The following is a 20,816-nucleotide window of genomic DNA, read 5'->3' on the forward strand; positions in this document are numbered from 1 at the left end:
TGGAATAATTATACAGAGGTTAAGTTAAGAGTGAGCACCCTTTGAAGGGGTGGTAGCTGGGGTAATTTTGAACAACTGTTTCCTGTACCAAAGTGTTCATTAAGGTTTTAGTTTTTGAATTATTAACGAAAAACCGCGGGCAATCAGAGCGCGCATAGTGCGCATGCGCAGCCGCGAGAGTCGGCTATAAACCGACTGCGACGCGCTAGTGAGTATATAGTTTGTCCGCAACTCCGATGGAGCGTGGTTGTCGTAGTCGACTCTCCCGCGTCTGCGCATGCGCACTATTCGCCTTGTGGTTGCTGGATGTTTTTCATTAATAATTTAAAAAGTAAACCATAACGAGTATTTTGGTGTAAGAAGAAGTTCTTCAGTATCACTTCAGCTACAACACCCTCAAAGGATGTCCATCTGTAGTCAAACACTGGGTATAAATATTTCCTTACTATTTTTAATATGAAAAGGGTTAGATTGATTACCAATCGAAGCAAATAATGGATTTCTGTGCAATGAAATTACAGAGTACCTAAAAATACGTGAAAAGTAGAGGAAGGAGGATACCGGAAATAAAGTCATTATTTTTCAAGTTGTATCTCGCCACCACCAGTTCGTTGACATCTCAACTCCCACGATTTCTCTTATTAGCTCTGACGGTCCTGATCCCACAAAACGTGGAACCGAAGTTCGACGGAACTTCCATAATAAGGTACGGAAACTGGTACGGCATATTCGTCGAAGCGTAAGATCAGTCCATATTTCCGGCGATTTCTAGGCAATTTCCGAGCTCCGAATGCTTGGTTGCACAATTACCGCGTGCGATATTATTAAGATTTTCATATGAACTATATATCTAACATTAAAGACGAAACGAATTCCTCTTCGTTCATATTTCATGGTCTAACTGACGTTCCTATAACCCCTTCCTGCTGAAAGAAAAAAAAAGATGAAGGGGAGGGTTGTATTTTTCCCGGTGTCGCGACCCTCGAAATAGGTTATTTTTTGGACTCTCATTTTATCACATGAAAGATACTATATTTATTAAACTATGTTGACTCCTAGTAGTTCTATATTTCCAAAACAAAAGATGAGAAGAGGGAAATATCGAGGGGTTAAAAAGATCATGGTATTTCAGTGAATCTTTGAAAGATTGATTTGTGACTTGTGTAACTCCAAGATTTATTAAATTTCTTTGTTCAAATTACAGGCTGGTTTTAGGAAATATGTATTATAAAATTACACATGTTACAATAAATATATAGGATTAATCCTATTAATCTAAACTATTTGGTTAGGTTAAATTAGTTTAGAAATATAATCTGACATTAATAGTTTGTAGATAGAGATATATTGCACTGCTAAGGCTAATTGATGTATCTTTAGATTTTACAAACTTCGGGTTATGAGCAATTCGGATACTAAACATTATTTTTTATATGATTCCTAAACCAGGAAGTCGTATTTATTTTGTGTATTCTCATAATTGCCTACGAAAGTTCTATGGTTTGCAAATGTATTTGATATACATGTGCCACGTGCTATGGCAAAGCATGGGAGCCGAACTTTTCCGAACTTTTCCGAATTTTGTCGACCTATTCCGATCTATTCCGATCGGTGACGATCGACGCCATTTTGTTTTTCTCGAGTCAAAGTTTTGACAGACGCGTCAATTTGTCGTAGCAGGACAGTATTTAGAAGATAAAAGGTAAGATTTATTATTCTAAAAGTGCTTTTAAATATACAACGATACATAATCAATACTTGAGTCCATCTGTTAATCATTATATTACAAATTGAACTTGGATACAGTGTTACAGACGACGCAAAACTTGAGTAAGTGTTTCGTACGTTACGAAGTGGCGTTTCTCGTTGGCACGAGTGGTACTTGTTCCTGAAAACTAGAGGCAAAACCAGACAGCCAGACGTGGGACGTTCGGGAGGACCTGCGCGTTCCATTACCCTGCGGGATCAGTCGACATTCGAAGCGGCACTCACGTTCCGCGGCCGTGCCGCGCGCACCTTTATATGGCCTCACTAAATCGTCCTTTTGAGTCCTGCACGATCGAACCTTCTGTTATTCATTGCCGCGATAAACGTCGTGAATGTCGAACAACCTTCGCGTTCCTCTCTGTTGACGAAGGTACGAGACGGTTGCTGTTCGTGCCTTGATCGCAAACTATGTACTACTTCATAACTAAATTGATTCATCGATCTGTTATTGACGAGGGACCGAGGTCAGAGAGGTTAGGTCCGTTTGATAAAACAGTGAAACGCGTTTCTCTATTTCAACGGGTTATTTCTCAACGAAATATTTTCATCAATAGTTTTTATTAACGTTACTACGTTGTTTACTATAAAGAAGGTTCTGTCGAAAGATTTTTTTTTATATTTCGGACTGATTAGATAACTGACGATGAGTGAGAAGTACGTCGGTATTGTGAAATCAGTTTCGGAGTGCACGTGCATTTAACGAGTGACCAGTGATGCTGGAGTTACATTGTGCTGCATTTCTGGAGCTGCATTCCCCTGCAATTGGTCTACAACGGTGAGTAACAAATATCAACTTATAACATATTATTTTGTATTATGTATTATGTTTTGCTTGTAAATTCATTCGTTTACGACGAAGTTTAGAAGTTTATCTTGTATTCTGCGTAGAACCAAAATATTATTATCTCATATATCTCTCAACACGGGTGTGTTGATACAGTCATTCACATAGTTCGGCTTCTATAGCTTGTTTATATCAAACAATGGGATTAATAAACGCGCAGCAGAGTCTGAGAAAATTTCAAACATAATTCTGTTAATAATCTCTTAGCTATAACAAAGAGCGTGAAATTATAAATTTTACAAAATATGCAAATATCAAAGTATTAATATATTATTTTTTTTCTTTTCTTAGTTAATGAAAATTATAAGGAGAAGGGTTAATGTTTAAACAGTAAAGTATTATATTAGTAACATAATTTTCTATTTTTAAATATAGATAATTATATTAGAAATTTTACTTCCTAGTATAATTAGAAAATTGCAGATATAATTCTATTAATAATGTCTTAGCTATAAAAAGGATTTAAAATTGTAAATGTGAATTCCAATTATAGATTATCCTCTTTCTTTTCTTAGCAAATGAAAATTATATAGGAAAGGGTTAACAAATTGAATAGTGAAATATTAGAAATATAATTTAGAAATATAGAGTTAGAAATATAATTTTCTAATACAATTAGAAACTTGCAAATATCATTTCTAAAACTAGAAATATAAAATTACAAAAATGATAAATTCCACAAAACATTCACATACCAAAGTATTAACATATGTCTTTTTTACTAACAGAAAATCATGTAGTAAAGTGTTAACTATTTATATACGAAGATATACGAATAGTTAAACATTATATTTAACTTGGTATCATTTTGAAAATCAGTTTGACGTTTCCAAAGAAGGAAGTCAATATGCGTTATATCTCTTCCGACGGATGAGAACAATATATCATAATCGATCATACCTTGTTAGTTAGGACAGACAGAAATTCTTTGCCCTGGCTGCGGCATACCGATATTTCATGAAGGATATAAAACGCGGAAAGAACAGTGATTAATAATAGATAATTGTTTATTAAAGTCAACAGATTTAAAAATATCGAAATAAGTAATTACGCAGATCGATTGAATGGTAAATTAATTTCAATATTACGTTTGGAATTATGACCTGAAATTGATACAGGACATTTGTGCTAATTCGTGATAATTCAATTATTTCTTTAAATATTGCAGATGTTTTTGTTTTACAAAAATATATATCAAAATATTTTCAAGCAGTATATGCATTAACAAACAAAATCCAGTTTTTAATAAAATACATTATGAGTTTTAAATAACATCAAAGAGCATCATATTTTTAGAGTATCAAATTTCGAAAAAGTTTATTTAATACGTTTCATCACAGTTCAATTGGAAATTTATCATAGGCTATTTTTTTCTTTTTTAATAAAGTAACATATAGTATCGAAGGGTATTAAAAAAAAGTAGGTTATCGCTTTTTGATAAGAAATAAATATATCCGAAACGCTGGATTTGGTTTAAAATATTAAAATAGCCGCATTATGGCAGAAGTCAGGGTAATGTCTTAGGGTTGCGAATTACTCTTTCAAGTAATTCGAAGGAGATGATTGGAAGACGGTCTTGGAACTTCTCACCTTAATGCGAATGGGGTCATCAAAGAGCGAACCTCCGATTCTTTGGAGAACTGTTTAAAATTCAAATGTAAATTCGATGTCTTTCTAGATTGACTGGAAAGCTAACTTTAGAACAGAGATCCGAACAGAAGCATAATTTTTCTATAAATTGTGGTGCAAGGATTATTCCAATATTTTACCATTTTTATATTTCAATCTTTCAAATGGCGACTTTAATTTAAATCAATAATATAGAAATATAGAAACATAATTTTTCTATAAAATTGTGGTACCGTGGTTGGTTCAATATTTTACCATTTTCATATTTCAATTTTTCAATTGGTGATTTTAATTTAAATAAATAATATAGAAATAAAAGAAAGCAATTTTCTATTTCTATAAAACTATCTATAAGATTGATTAAATATTTATAATAAAATAATTAAATTGATTATATATTGATTAGTATTTAATTGGATCAATCAAACAAAATTGATTGAATTCCCTTTAGATATTTAATAGAATGGCAAAAATTAAAAATTGTACAATTTTGGTGTATCAAAGGGTTAATGAATGGATGAGAAGAAAAGAGATTTAAAAATTTAATCACGAATAGGGGTTCAATGAAAATAGTTTTATAGTATCGTTCATCTATTTTTTTCTTCTAATTTAATTCTCAAATATTTATAAACCATGTTTATCGTATATTTTCCTTCTATCGTGTCCTGTAGGGATTACCACTGCTTTATGGATGAATACACATTTGATCGGTCGTACAGCTCGTATCTCCCGTGAATACGCGTATTCCGCAAATGTGTAGAGTGCAAATACCGGTACTTGTACATGCACGGCCACAAGTATTTCACGCTAAAAGGGACCCTTCCGTGCAATCGCTTCCTCTTTTCATATTTTTACCTTTGGATCCGCGATGATGAAGAAATCTTCGACGCAACGGAGCCCATAAAGTGAAATGAAACTACCAAATTTTTTTCTTCCTTTCGCCAAATGCATCTTCGAAGAAATGCACCTGCTACCTGCAGTTCAATCTTCTTCGATCTTCCGCAAGCTTCGCTACCTTTGAAAACGGGTATCGTGTAGTAAATTCTTTTCCGTTCGAGGCGATAAGTTAAACGAGTTATATACAGGGTGTCGATCAAACGTAAATTGGAATTTTGCCAAACTTCATTTATTTTTCAAGTATTATATTTCTGCTGTTACTTACTGGGCAAAGGTTTAATACCTCCACGTTGAAGTTGTTGAAAATTTCATCAAGTATTATTTTTGTTCTTCACAAATTATATCTTTTATTTTGACAATATTTCGTTAGATCTTCTGTTTATAATTTCAAGTATCTAATGCGAGTATTTCTAATTAGATAAGTCAAAGAGTTTCTAATGGTATGAGTGATATATTTCAATGAAAATTCAGGATGTAATTCTTTCAATATTAAAATTATTTTCTCTTTCGAATATTCAATTCTCCAGATATCGCTACAATAAATAATGTTGTAGGCTAAAAAAAGTTAATTACATCTATTAATTAAATTAACGTGTACTGTTACTTATGAAGTCTCATAGGAATAGATTTAATTTCACATTTTTATCATACATTTCCATGGAACGAGTTCAGTTATTTCATTAAAATACACGTTTCTATTAAATATTCGTGAAATTTTTTTCCCCGTGCAAATACACGATATTAATTGCGAAATACTCTCTTCCGAATATTCATATTTTGTAAATAAAATGTTTATGTATCGATTATTATATAAGCATCACGGATAGCAAATATTTATTACTGTTTTTTAATGAAATTTTGTTATATCCATCAGACGGTTAGAGCTGAAATTGATGGAAATATTTCGACATGACAATTGAATCGGGGACATCGTTAACGTTTGCTCGCATTGTTGTTTGCGCCATAATAGCCCTACGAGAAGAGCTTGGGACACGTATTTCGGATTCCTAACGCAACAATGCAGAATAATTTCGATTGCTACTTGGCAGGCCAACTATGCACCGTTAGCTGCGTCGCGAATACAATTCATTTAAACGCAACGTATTGCGTGATTCGTTCCTGAAGGATGTCCTTTTGAATGTCCACGAAATTTCGGGATTTACCGTGAAATTCATCCAGTTATTTCGCGATCGAATTAGGAAGCTTGAAAATTAGAAATCTTAGAAATTATCATGTTTAGAATTTAGAAAACTTGGAAATTATTATGCTTACAACTTAGAAAACTTAGAATTTAGAAAATTTAGACCTTAGAAAACTTAGAAATTAGCATGCTTAGAAGTTAGAAAACTTAGAAATCAGGAAATGTAGAATTCAGAAAACTTAGAATTTAGAAAATTTAGAACTTAGAAAACATAGAAATCAGGAAACTTAGAATTTAGAAAACTTAGAAATTAGCATGCTTAGAAGTTAGAAAACTTAAAAATAAGCAAACTTAGAATTTAAAATATTTGGAAGTTTGAAAGCCTTGAACTTAGAAAGCTTAGAAATTAATAAGCTTGAAAACCTAGAAATTAGAAAATTTCGAACTTGGAAAACTTGAATTCCTTGTTTCCCTTAGTCTGAATGACTAAATTAAATGAAATTCATGACACCAATTGTCGAAAGACCGGGCAACAACAGTCACCGTACCGAAGTTTATTCCTCTTAATCAAACTTTAATTAGTAGAAGTTATGGTTACGAGATAACCGACAAAGGTGTCAAGCGAACTGGCTGGAACCTCTTTATCTCATTAGTCACAGTACGAAAGTTACATAAATTTCCGTAACGACAACGACGGACGAGAGTTTCATCCTGCTTGTCCTCGAGCCGGTAATGGCCAGCAACCTGGGAACCACTTTTGCTTGGCATTTAATTATTCGGCGGAGGAATGTTCCGGGAGAAATTGTCGAGCAATCGTGTAGCTCACGTTTTAACGTCTTCGTTGGAACTTTCATCACGGCTAATGAACACGCACGACGAGAACGCATCAGTTTGCGTTTCGTCATTAGTCAGTTTCGCGAAGCGCGAGACGGTTTCAATTAATTTAACGAAACGCGTCGATCACTAGCCGACCATGAAGAGAGAGAAAGAAAAAAAAACGAAGTTTGCGCCCTCTTCGCTATTCCATTTCAAGAGATACCTGTCTAGGGATTAAATTCAACCTTTAATACGTAGGATTAGAAGCGACATTTAATTTTTGTATTTGCATTTTAATGGTGGGCGCGGTCGGATCCTCGACGCGCTAGCGATTTCCCTGCATTCCGGTTAAATCTTTAATAATAAAAAATAATCGTTAGAGATAAAAATTTCTCTTGCAGTCGCACAAAACTACTCGATCCGTGCAAACGAATACAATATAACTTTTTAATTATCATTTCTCGTTTCTGTTTATCCGAGAATTTTTCTAATAAGTTTTGGTTCAGACCTGGCGGGGGTGGAAGTAATTTAGAATCACCCTGTATTTGTTTCAATTTCTTCCATTTATTTCAACTAACTGTCTAGCAACTACAGTGGGTCCAGTAAGTATTTGTTCACCATTTAAAATTGGATCAAATGACTTGAGGTTTCTCGAGAAGCTATACAAATTTTAAATTTTCATTGCAAACTCAATTATAAAAAATCGCCTTTTACTATTTTTCCCCGATTATGACAAATTGTAATTTTTTAAAACAACGAAAGCACATATCTTAGTAAATTAATTTGTATAGCTTCTCGAGAAACTTCAAATCATTGGTCCAATTTTAAACAAGGTACTCTGTTTTGAATGGTGTACAAATACTTTTTGGACCCACTGTATACATCTAACCATCTTTTGAAACGCTCCTCGGTTCTTTCCTGTTCGAAGAGACGCAGTAATAACAGTAACCGATGGATTATACGAGTCAGGACGTGGCTTTGATAGTCGACTTTTTCCTCTCACCCAGGAGTATTTCTTGCTTCGATTCGAATCACGGTTACCTTCATATCTCCTCCTAGTCGGCCAGTGAATCGGGATAAGGATAAGAAGCAATGAAATGTTCTAGCAAAGTCATTCGTGACACACCAGTCGATGGAATCCTCGGATCTTTTCAGTTCGTTCGCCACTTTAGCCACCTTCCTGTTAGAATAGAATGCTTCGTTCAACGTCTTCTTCCACTTATCCATTGCTGACTCTTATGTTCTTTATGATGATACTATATTTTCATAAGGTAGTTGGTGAAAAATTTCAGATATCTCTCCTAACATTTCTCTTTATTTTGCTGTGATATATAACAGACTTGAACTCTTCGCAGATAAAATAAAAATTTTCTTATACTAATTTATTTTATTTTAAAATTGTACAAATACTTACACCAGTCTAGGTATTGCATAGGGTGCAATTACACTCCTGTACACCACTGAAGGTTAAAATAATAGAAACCTGAATACCTTTTTTCCTTCGATGCTTCTCTCCTATTTCTGTGTAGGTAGAATCCTAGTTAACTATCATGGCAAGGTACTAGTTGAGAAGGAGGCATTGAAAGTATGGGTAACATTAGGCTCAGGCCATTAGAAGAGGGCACTCTTGCAAGTGGCATAGGGCGTATCAAGGTGTATTTAGCTAAGGTCGAAAAATATAGTCGCCATTAGCGGTAATACTTTCGCCAAGACTCTGGGCGTTTCAAACCTCGACTTCTATACTACTGAAAGTGGAAATAACTTCGTCTCCTTTTAACCCTTTCGTTCTTTTAACCCTTGAACAACGGATGCTCAAACCATCGTGATCGAAACTTATAAAATCTATACAAGAATATTAGTATAAATTTTTAATCAATGAGATACCTATATTGGAAAAATAATTTTTAGAGCAATAAAAAATGAAAATAATATCTGATATTTATAATAAATTATGATATTTTTGTTGCTTATATCTTGAATATCATCTGTATATGAAATATTGATCAATAATTTATTAAATTTTCTATTTAATAATGGATAAAACAGCAGATGCAATTTAACCTACCTTGAATAATTTAATAATAATTTAGTTTGGTTAGGAATGTAAAGAAAAAATTAAGGTATTCTTTTACATTTTCCATGTCTACTATTCTCTTAATCTTAGTCTTTTTTCTCCCCAATTATCACGTTCCTCGTGCATTTAATTAAGTCCAGCTTGTCAGCATCTTTCATTATACCGTGGATCTCTAACAGAGAGGTATTTATTTCCTATAATCCTGTCTTCTCCAAGATAAGGTTCGTACTCTGGATGTTTTAACGATGAATATCTTCGTTATCGTTGCTCACACCGTAAAGGATTTAATCACGGTTTAACGACGGTAAAAGGAGACGAGCAGGCAATCGCTCGAATTATTTAAACTCGGACCGTTTTCAGAACGATTTCGCTAATAAGATACGTTCGGATCGAGGATAAAGTTTGAATTCTAACGAAAAAGAGAGCACCGTTCCGTCGGTGCTGAATGGTACGAATCTAACCAGCGACGGTCAGCAAATCTGTAATTTTTTTTTTTTTTTTTTTCGTTCTAACCCTTCCGAATCGGTGTTTGATTTAATTAGAGGGTCGGTATTTTTACTTTGAAATTAAAATTTATCATGCACGTTCAGAGTCATCATAAGGAGCTTGTTGACTCTCAAAGGTAGGAGAAACCAGGTAAATGCAAGCCAGTTAATTAGAAGCGAAAATGTTTAATTAATCACTTGAAATATTTATTAGACCATTTGGGAATATTTTAAACGATAGACAAATGAAAGCGACATTTTTCGAGCATCATAAATTCAAAATAAAGTATAATATTATTCTGAAAAAATAATTTAAACTATCATTCTTTTCATTTAATAATTTGCTTCGTTGCTGTAACAAGGTTTTCACGCCTAAATGAAATTTATCAGCGGTTATTTTTTCCAAGCAACTTCAATTCGTGTAATTGAATTCCATCATCTCTTTTCTATTTATTTCGTCGTTTCATGTCTGTTTACTTTCGCTAAATTACTCGATTTCCGTTCTCGACTCAGACTCCACCTTGTCCTTTCCCTTTTTCTGCTCCTTTCTCGCATCTATTGCGATGGTGGAATAATTTCGCTTAGACAAAAATTTGAGATCATTGCAGTGATTAATATCGAAGAAGGTTTCTGATATCTTTTTAATCATTTAATTACAAATTTGTAAAAATTAAAATGTTCGATACACTGTAATAGTTGGAGTCTCTGGTAATCTGTCCATTTTCAAGGAACTAGTTTAAACGTTTTAAACTGGAGATTCGAACAGTTTGAACGTTTTTCTCAATCCGGTGTTTAAAGTTCGAAACTAAATTACTTCATCACCACACCGCGAGGCTTTAAATTTTAGTTCCTGCCAGTACAAGGCAATTGCGATATATATTCTTACTTGGTGCGGTTTTACACTGTGAAATATCTACTTTAAGCCACTTTTCCCGGCTAATTCAGACATTGGCTCTCGACTGAAAGCTATACGTGATTCGAAATCGGTGACACGCAAAGCCAAATACCATCTGCAACTTGTTTCCAGGCCGATCATGTCGAGGGAAAGGTAATAAACGTCAATTTACTGCTATGATCGTATCTCGTTATTACCATTCCGGCTCTTAACGAGATCACGATCCGATCTATAAAACATTTGAGGCATTACTATGAAAATAACTGCATCTACTATGAGCTGAATTTCTAGCGACTTGAGTTATTGCGTTCCATAGTATACTTAATGAGTTTATTAACACCAATACCGTAGTGTGGTTTATGATTTAGAAATTGGAATTTGAAACTTGGAGTTTAGAGCTTAAAATACTTGGGAATTAGAAAGCTTGAATATTAGAAAATTTAGATATTAAAAAGTTTAGAATTTACAAAGTTTAGAAATTAGAAAATTTAGCTTAAAACTCAGAAAACTTAAGCATTAGGAAACATAGAATTTTAAAAACTTGGGAATTAGGAATCTAGATGTTAGGAAATTTAGACATTAGAAAACTTGGAACTTGCAAAGCTTAGAAATTAGAAAACTTGGAAATGGGAAGGCTTAGAACTGAAAAAACTTAAGTATTAGGAAACTTAGAATTTTAGAAACTTGGGTATTAGGAAGCTTAGATGTTAGAAAAATTAGACATTAGAAAATTTAGAACTTGCAAAGTTTAGAAATTAGGAAACTTGGAAATGGGAAGGCTTAGAACTGAAAAAACTTAAGTATTAGGAAACTTAGAATTTTAGAAACTTGAGAATTAGAAAGTTTGGAAGTTAGGAAACTTAGATATTAGAAAGCTTAGGATCTACAAAGCTTAGAAATTAGAAAGCTTAGAACTTTAAAAGCTTGGGAATTTGAAAACTTGGAAGTTAGGAAACTTGGATATTAGAAATCTTAGAACTTACAAAGCTTAGAAACGAGAGTTTAGAACTTAGAAAACTTAAGCATTTAGAAACTTAGAACTTGCAACTTGCAACTTAGAACTAATGACTTAAGATTTAGGAATTAGAGCAGAGTCACATTACAAAAGAAAAATGTACACCGTTTTTCTTTCACAGAAAGAAATATAGGGCGAATAAATGGTCTTACACAGGTAACAAAGAACATGTTCTCTGACAGTTTAACACCTCTATAATGCAAGGAAACGTTGCAATTCGAATTCTTCTTTTTACGGAAATTAAATCCACTCGTAAGTTCGTTGAGCTCGAGTTTCTACAACACATTGAACACCATGACACGCGAACGTAACTGCTATCGACAACTAGACTTTAAGCAATTGCTGCCGAGAGAACGTTAACAGACAGATTTAGGAACACGATAACGTTACTCGAGTAGCAATTCGACTAATAAGGTCAAGACGGAGAAAAGCGGATCGACACACGCGATCTAAAGATTTCTTTTTTTTTCTATTTCCTTTTTTTCCATATATTATTAGGTTGTTGCATATTAAGTGGTCAATTATAAAATACCAGAAGTCTGACAAGATTTGATGATTTCGAAGTATTGCAAAATAGCACTTATGGTATATCAATTTAATGGCAAATTGTGTATTATATTTCCACAGTGATTAATAAAGCAATTATTTGACAAGAACTCAATTTGTAATAAAAATATTTATATAAAGCGTATGTAATAATTTTCAGAAAATTTTAAGCTTTAAATTGATACGTGTTATAAATGCTATCCTGTGGTATCTTCATGTTATCAAATTTTAACAGAACTGATATATTTTCAATACACCGAAAATATTATGGACGATATCCATGCATGATATTATTGACATTTCCATTTTACTAAATTATTTTGTATAACATTTGTGCAATAAGCGTTAATTGTAAATAAAGGTAACCGAGGCTTCCAACGAAAGCCCACATTGTAGGTGAACATCGTGATGCATTGGTAAACGTAATTCAAGGTATCAAGATTTATGGATAGCACGAGAATACCCATTATTATTTATCGACGTTCGTTCAGAGTCTGGTCGTGGATCAATGCATAAAATATTGGCTATCGGAGTTCTGTCACGTTATCGCTCCCATTGTCTAGTATCGCTTATGAGCTACTATTGTTTGAGCTCATATAATAGTATCTTTTTCGATGCAACAATGATTTCCCAATAACTGAGAAATAGACGTGGAAGCAATGTTTTCTTTTGAGATGAAATCGAAACACTGGCAATTGCATGGTTAATTAATGGCAGAAGTTTCGATTTAGGACGTAGACCTTGCAACTTAGAATTTAGAATTGGAAACTTAGACATTGGAGCTTGCTATCTAAAACTTAGAGCTCAGGCCTTAGACTCCGAAACTTAAAATTTATATCTTAGAATTCAAAACCTAGAATTTGTAAGAAAAACATCAGTAACATATTTTACACTAACACTAACTAGTGGAAATCATTTACATATTCCATTTAACCCTCCAATTCAGTCGACTGATAATACTCCATTATAATCACTTAGCTGCTTTAGCAAGGTCACGTGGGATATGCACTAAGGCAGCATTGATCATTGGTTCCTGATGTAGATCGACCCAGTTCAATCAGATCGAAGACAATCCTTGAACTGGTTGAAGTACGTCTTATCTGTTGGTATATCAACTCTGTAGATGATACAGGAGATTACAATCGCAATGCTAAGGGGTCTTTGAACAGAACCAAGTCATCATACATGTACCCAATCTACTGTATTAATATTAGGAAATCACGATATGTATTTTGTTATATATAAATTAATTTAATATTTTGAAAATTTTTCTAACCGTACTATAAATCTTCATTATTAAAAAATTAACATAGACCTCGTGATTTTTATAATATTGACCTATACTACTTGCTCGCGTTTCCCATATTATTGACCTATACTACTTGCTCTTCTCTCCAATATCATTGACCTATACTACTTGTTCGTGTCTCCTATATTATTGACCTATACTACTCGGAACAAATTATTTCATTAATTTGTACTACTTAATATCATTTATTTCTGAATATAACATATTCTATACATTTTCTACTGAAATTTTATTGGGAAAAATGTTGTGCAAAACAATTTTTTAAATATTTCCTACGAGGGAAATTTCATACAGAACCATGTAGAGGTGGATCTAACTGCATTTCAACACAGGTATAGAAGGTTATAACCTTGTTGGAGAAAAAAGATAATTGAAGGGGTGGCTTGGGGGAAAGAGAAACGAAAGGGATTAGTACGCCAGTGATTACATGGGTTATGGTCGTTTTATGCTCTGCCTTGTTTTCGGAACGATATTATTTGGCTCTGGTATACACCGACGAATTGAGGTATACATGTTTTTGTGTCCTCCTGGCTAACAAACCCGTCTGGTTTGAGAAGAATCGCTGACATTGCTGAACATCCCGAGCGTGAGTGGAGGTTCGTTTGGATCTGTCTCGAGAGGGTTGATATTGGAAAGCGATGTGATTATAATTATAATATTCTCAAGCTCAGGGAGAATTAATTAATTCTGACCGACTGAAAGCGCACAATTTGTTGAAACATTACTGAAATAAATTTATTAATTATTGACAAACAAATTTAATAGTAATGTAATTAGGGTATTTAATTGAATCTTTTATTAGAAATCAATAACAAGAGCTTCTGAATATAACAAAGAAGCATCTGAAATAAAAATTCAGTGACGGATCAAAAGTGACCCAATATCAACCAGCCATGTCTGTCTTTTCAACCCTTGGGGGATTAAATCCCTCCTCCTGTACATTACACTTTTGTTTACTATCACGATTCTTTCTGCACCCCTTGCTTTATCCTCTTCTATTATTAATTGACCCCTTCAATTCATTCTCGCCTCATTTTCCTGTCCCTGTGTGTACTCTGTGGAAGCTCTCTGTGGTGACATTGGGGTTCTTGCGATCGTATCATCGTCGTAAGACCCAGAATTACAGGTCGACCATGTTACGAAAGGATAGGCCGTTTATAAGCGGCTGTTATTGGCAAGCTCGATATACGTACGATAATACGACATATAGGACGCGCATACCGCCCACGTTCATTGCCTAATGGGTCATGTAGTGAACATACAGCAGGTGCACCGTGTATACGGTGTGTTTCCTTCTTGCTAGTATACCACTGCACGTGCAAATTGGTAAACAGAAATATGTAACAACTTGCCTCGTTACGAGTACTTCGTACCTATCCTTAATCACTCGACACCTTTGCATAGTCTGTTACCACGGTGACACATATAGTTGACATTCTAAAATTTATGAGAATGTACACCGTTCATTATGATCCTCGTTATTTAAATTTTCTATATTTTCACTTGTAATAATCGTATATTAGAAGAATAATTTGGAGAGGAACAGTGTGAAATTAAATTACAATCGGGGCTCTCTCCATGGTCCGTCATCCGAGAGTTAAAGTAAGATATTATTTAATTGTTTAGAATAAATTTAACGAGAAGGCTCATTCTTTTTAATATTCCTAATTGCAACGAATTTGTTAATGTGCGCTATAAATGATTTGCATGAATGCTATTCCATCTCTTTGTGTGATTTGTTTTAATATACTGGAAATAACAGCTTCCGTTGCATACTGTTTGATGAAAGTGTAATGGTATCTGGCTTTTAAAGAGATATACCGCCTGCGAGCGAATGCATCAGATTAAATTCTACGAACCGAAGATAACGTATACCGGGTTAGGTATCTAGTAAAAGAATCACCAGGTGCACTTGAAACGGGTCGAGGAAGGAGAACCGAAAATCCTTTGTTTTCCGGGTAAAATTCTCCTTGTCAGACGAGTTTAAATCAAGGCTGCGATGTCTATCATTGTCACGATCTACTACTCATAAGAGATCTCTTTTCCTTTGCCACGATAAATCTTACAACGTATAATTAAGATAAGGATAGCAGGAATATGTCCAGGAAGAGGTTCTCTAGTTGAATAATTAATGAAAAAGCTTGTGATAAATTCGGGGCGAACTTGTATGATGAATGTGCACGGTGTTACATATCTCCAACCAGTGGATATGGAAACAAGCATGCAAATGTGTAATTAACGTAATCAGACGCTGAAAACGTAAATGTTCCTCTCTACAAATGGTTTCTTTCACACCTCGCGTTCGTAGAATTCCGGCCTCTGCAATAAGAATAAAATAGTATTTGTAAAGAGATTCATGAATGTTTTCAGAACGAATGGAACATAATTCACTGTAAATGGACTAGCACTCGATCCTTATCATCGTTTTTATTTACGTGTTGTATTGGGACTCGTAAGAAATATTTACTCGATGATGAATCTCTTATGAAGTCGGTTCTCTCCATTTGAAGATAAAAACGTAGATAGCCAGTATTTGAAAAACAAACAATACACGATCGAAAATTTAATATTCTTTTTATTTTCCTTCACTTGTATTCATCGAATCGATGAGAAGATTTTGGTGAAAATTAAGATATATTTAATTCTCGAACGGCGGACCATGGAGGGAGACCCAATTTTAATTTAATTTTCTATTTCATATTATTTTAATTTCCTAAATTTTACACTGTTCCTTTAAAATTTATACATTTAATTTTAGATTATTATTCTGATATATGTTTTGTAATTTTCGGTCACAATTGACCTAGACTCCGATGTTCAAGGGTTATGGGTCAATTTCAGAGATAAACCGGATCAGAAGATTCGCGTCTACACTCGGCAGAATTATTTATTGGTAAATTCGGTCAGATTATCCGACAGAGGGGTAATATCGAAATTAAGGAAACGCTCGAGCGACTTCTACTCTAGCGCAGCATGATGAATCGTTCAGGCTATCGACATACCGTAGGGAATATTTGTCAGACTTGCGAGTAATTGCCGAAACTTCAGTATTCAACGAAGCATTAATCATAACTGGAAACTAAATTTTCGTCGGTTCACGAACTTATTAGAATAGTGTTAGCTGTTTTAATTTTTTGCACCATTGGTTATCATCTTCAAAGCAGTTCTTCGAGACAATTTTTCATTTCATTGGCTTGTACCATGTCGTACATTTATCATATCGTGTAATTAATAAATTAACAGCTGGTAATTGATGTGATAAATGAACGACGACAAGAATTAATTTAAATAATAATAATGGTTTCTATTTTAAAGTAACATTTAATTGATTCTTTGATGAGCTGACTGATAAATAATGATGCATTGTTAATTAATATTATAATTAGCGAATCTCGTTGGCGACAAATGGGATATTCAGTTAGCCGATAATTAACCGTATAAAGTACCTACCACCCGTTGACGTGTAATTTGCAGCCTCGTATTTGTTACCTTCGCTTTTTTCTAAGTACACATACATACATAAAATGTGTCGTAATTACACCAACAGCAAAGCACAAAGGTGGCACGGTACATTTCGTAATTGCAAAAGTAGTGATGATGAATTTTTGCTTTATCATTATGTATGAGAAATGAAGAGTGCTCTTAAGAGTGATATTACAAAAAGTATCAAAGAAATGATCCATCTTCATTTTATAAATTCTCCATGAACATTTTGTATTATGATAATTGAACATTGTTTCTTAATTAACTTATCAAGTAATTTCATTTTCATGTCAATGGATTTCTGCTTCCAAAATGATTTTTATAATTTGCATTATTTTATTAAATATCAAATATTTATATTGAACTATTTTTCTGACAAATATAAAATTTATAATTATTGAAATAGGGCCTAGTGTAAATAGATTAAAAAAGATAGGAACCAGCAGGGATGGAAGTTTGTAGGTTTATTCTAATAAAACGAGTAGAATATAGCTAGGAATGATTTGCTCGGAAGTTTCTGAAAGATACTATATTAAAGAAGAGATAAGTAGACGGAAAAGTTTGGAATCGATATTCTGGAATCCCCTAAAAGACTCTAACTGCTCGGTCAGACATCAGGAAGATACCGTCACGCGCGTTTCTTATTAAATTCGGCTTCTGTTAAGAAAGAATGATAGATGACGGGGTTATGTTTTGATCTGTTAGGTGATATTCTACCAGGGTTATCCGAAACTGAGTGTACGTCAATGCCAGCAGGGAAACCAATAAAACACACGTGACGATAAATTGGCCGTGGTCGCATGAGCGTCGTCGAGTAGGCAATAATCTTTGCCTTCTGGTCAAATGGTTCTGTAAACGGAAATCAAAAAGAAATTGTACTGATTTACTCGTCTAAGCGTTTAATCTTCAGGGCGATATTTAAATGGGATTAAGCAATTGTAGCATGATAAAATATTAGGGGTGCCCGGGTACCCGAAAATTCGGATTGGGCACCTGAGAATCGAGTAATAATCGCCCTCGAAAATTTGTCCTGCACAAAAATTGATGCTGGTACCCGAAATTAAATTTGGGAGCCGACACTGCATTCAGAGCATGATTTAGGGATTCTTCCTATTAACCACCTACATGTGACACTTAAAATAGGGTAGCTGGAAAAGTACAGGTGTTCCTGCCGCTTTTGTACCCTTAGGTGGCAACCAAGGGAGAAGATTGAGGTTGGTTTAGCCATTCTATTTTCACTATTGGTTCAGAGTGACTTCGTTTCATTCCAAAAGAGCTCTGCAGGGACTTCTGTCTACTGGTTCAGAAAACGTGGAAAAGAATTTCGAGGTTTTGCGATCTGAATTTTGATGGCAAATTTTCATTAATTTATCCTAATTATTTTAAATTATCATATCCTCGAGTGAAAGATTTATCGAATCATTTTTTAAAAAAGAATCTTACCAATTTCTAAGAATTACGGATTTTCTAATTCCTGAAATATAGTGATTGATTTTATTGCAACTATTTTGAATAGCAAAGTGTTATTTATAAATTGAGTCAACATGATATTCTATTCAGTATACATAATATTTTCAACATTTTCTAAAATACTTTCTGTTTGACCGGGAAATTGAAATAAGAAGGTCAGCTAATTTTTGCGGTTAACCTTTCAATTATCTTGCTTCCTAAACAGGAACATTGTTTTTTGCGTTTCCACGGAACGAAATTGCAAGCCGGTTCGTGCTTCAAGCTTTCGACCTATTTCAAACTCGAGCATTGTTGCGCATCGGTGAAATGCATGAATGAAACGTTGTTTAAAGCAGATATCCCAACAAGTGAACCAGTTGCACATAGCAAAAGTGTGTCTAAGGATGGTTTAACTTAACGCTTAGTTTTCTAATTAATTAATTATTCATTTATTCTGGTATTAATTAGAATTATTTCATTATTCCTGAAAATTTTACTAAACGGACGCTGTATGTGCACTAGTTTTAATAATAGTTAATTACATTATGGTAATGAAAATTGTAATTATATATCGGTAGTTAATTACATAATCAACAACCAATTAATAACATAGCTAATTATTGGTTATAATCTCGATAATAATTTCACTATCAAATAAAATTTCTAAGTAGGTAAATAGAAAATAATTTCTACAAAAAATATTCTCCTTTATACTTTAATTTTCTAACAAAAATTGTATCTTAAATGGCTTTGTATTTCCTCGATATCCTTTTACGCTGCAACAAGCATCGCGATGGATCGAGCGTTCAAAACAGCATTAGATTGGACAGCTTTGCGAGGAAGTGACAGGGGAAGCTGGTGGATCCGCAATGGATTGTAACCAGGTCATTATTCATCCGCGCTTTATACATTATTTCACACTTCGGCGATCAGGTTCTCGTGGTAGAAGGGTTATACGCGACTCCTTCCTGTGTTTATGAGCCTTTCAGCGGAAATGGAAAATGTCGGGAATTCGCTGAAGTGCCTTGGCACAAAACTCGCCGGCGCTCACGGCGAAAGCAATCTGCGACGCTCACGTTGCATCGGGAATAGCTTTCGCCTTCGGCACTCGGTTGCGGCCAGTTTAAACCCTGTTCCTGTGAACGGCATGGGTCTACAAGGGGTGACTGTCCGATAGCGTACACCTCCCGGCATAGTAGCCTAGGACGAACGACGACGTTAGAGATAGAGACTCCTATCATTTGCCCCACTCCGTCAGCGTCTGAACGATCCCCACCAATTAGACGCTCTGTCTCCCCACCGTCAGTCAATCCGAAGCGTTCAATGGCGAGAGAAAGGCAGCGTAAGAGAGTAGGAGGCATGGTGGGGAACGTTCTCCTACGGTGGAGGGAGAAAATAGAAAGGCGAAAGCGCACAGTTTAGTCGTATCTTCTTCAGCCAAAGAAGCTCTACGTTGCCACGGAGTGTACACGCCAGGAAGCACGGCATGCGAATGCGATGAACTCTTGAACCTGACACTTTGTCAGCAGTGATTCGGATATTTTCTTGCCCTCGTACGGAACGTGTCGCGAATACCAGCCCACGGAAAAATCTATGAAACCGAATTGTTTCAGGGTTGTCTGTATCTCGACTGTGGCACTTGCAACTGAGATTCGAATGTAGATTGACGTGGCACGAGCAGATCGTTCTATCAAACAAAAGTTTTACTCTCGTTTTATAAACTGTGTTAGTTTTCTGAAGGAACATATTTTTAAAAATTTATTAATCGAGCTAGACTAAATGAAATCATTTATCATTAACACCAGAATTACCAGAGGGATCAAAATAACTTGTTTCAGGTTTTTTATTTTAAATTATAAAATTTATTAAAATGTTTTTATTTACATTTACGTTTCACTCTTTATCTATTTATTTTTTTATTTTATTTTCAATTTAAAAGTCAGTGTACATTGAACGCCAGTAGCTTTAGTGTTAAAGTATTTTAAATTATTGTTTATTGAATGAATTGAGATAAACGATTCTCGTTAATTTTTATTTCAAAGGGAGATGTATTCAGTCTTTTGCGACGTGTCATACTTTTTAACCGAAGATCTATACGAGCTTAGTCCTCAATTACAGCGGCTTATAATGACAGACGTAATTGTGACGAGTTATTCGAGCTCCATTAAGCCATCTTTTCTCCTTGAACCACTTATTCCTAGGGTTTCGCGGCTTCATTACTCTTTAACGAGTAATGAAACTGTGAAACAGCGGTGAAGACTATCAATCAAAATTAACGAACAACGCTACAGGCAGTAGTTTCGTAAACCGCTTTATTTCCAAGCTCGTTCCTTCAATCTGCACCACGTTAACACACAATTTGTAACTGCAACGGAGTTTCTTGAAAATCAAAGAACAACGAGAAAAGATGTTCCATATTAATGATGAAAATTCTGCGTATGAGATAAAGTTTCGTAATTCAGACAA

The 20,816-nt window shown here is 34.4% G+C and overlaps 1 protein-coding gene across 6 annotated transcripts in view; it reads left to right on the forward strand.

Annotated features, from left to right (window-relative positions):
• The first annotated feature begins 269 nt into the window (after positions 1-269).
• Positions 270-20,816, forward strand: part of LOC117604759 (opioid-binding protein/cell adhesion molecule homolog) — a 212,436-nt gene continuing 191,889 nt past the window's right edge. For 4 of the 6 annotated variants that reach the window (XR_013062166.1, XR_013062165.1, XM_076688261.1 and 1 more), the window contains exons 1-3: positions 270-428; positions 522-706; positions 1,807-2,542. The gene's annotated coding sequence lies outside the window, so the exon portion shown is untranslated. Of the gene's footprint in view, positions 429-521; positions 707-1,401; positions 1,703-1,806; positions 2,543-20,816 lie in introns of those variants that run through there. The other 2 variants (XM_076688265.1, XM_034325190.2) reach the window with 2 other exon arrangements.

This window comes from Osmia lignaria, chromosome 5 (genome assembly GCF_051020975.1).
Source record: "Osmia lignaria lignaria isolate PbOS001 chromosome 5, iyOsmLign1, whole genome shotgun sequence".
Classification (NCBI taxonomy): Eukaryota; Metazoa; Arthropoda; class Insecta; order Hymenoptera; family Megachilidae; genus Osmia; species Osmia lignaria.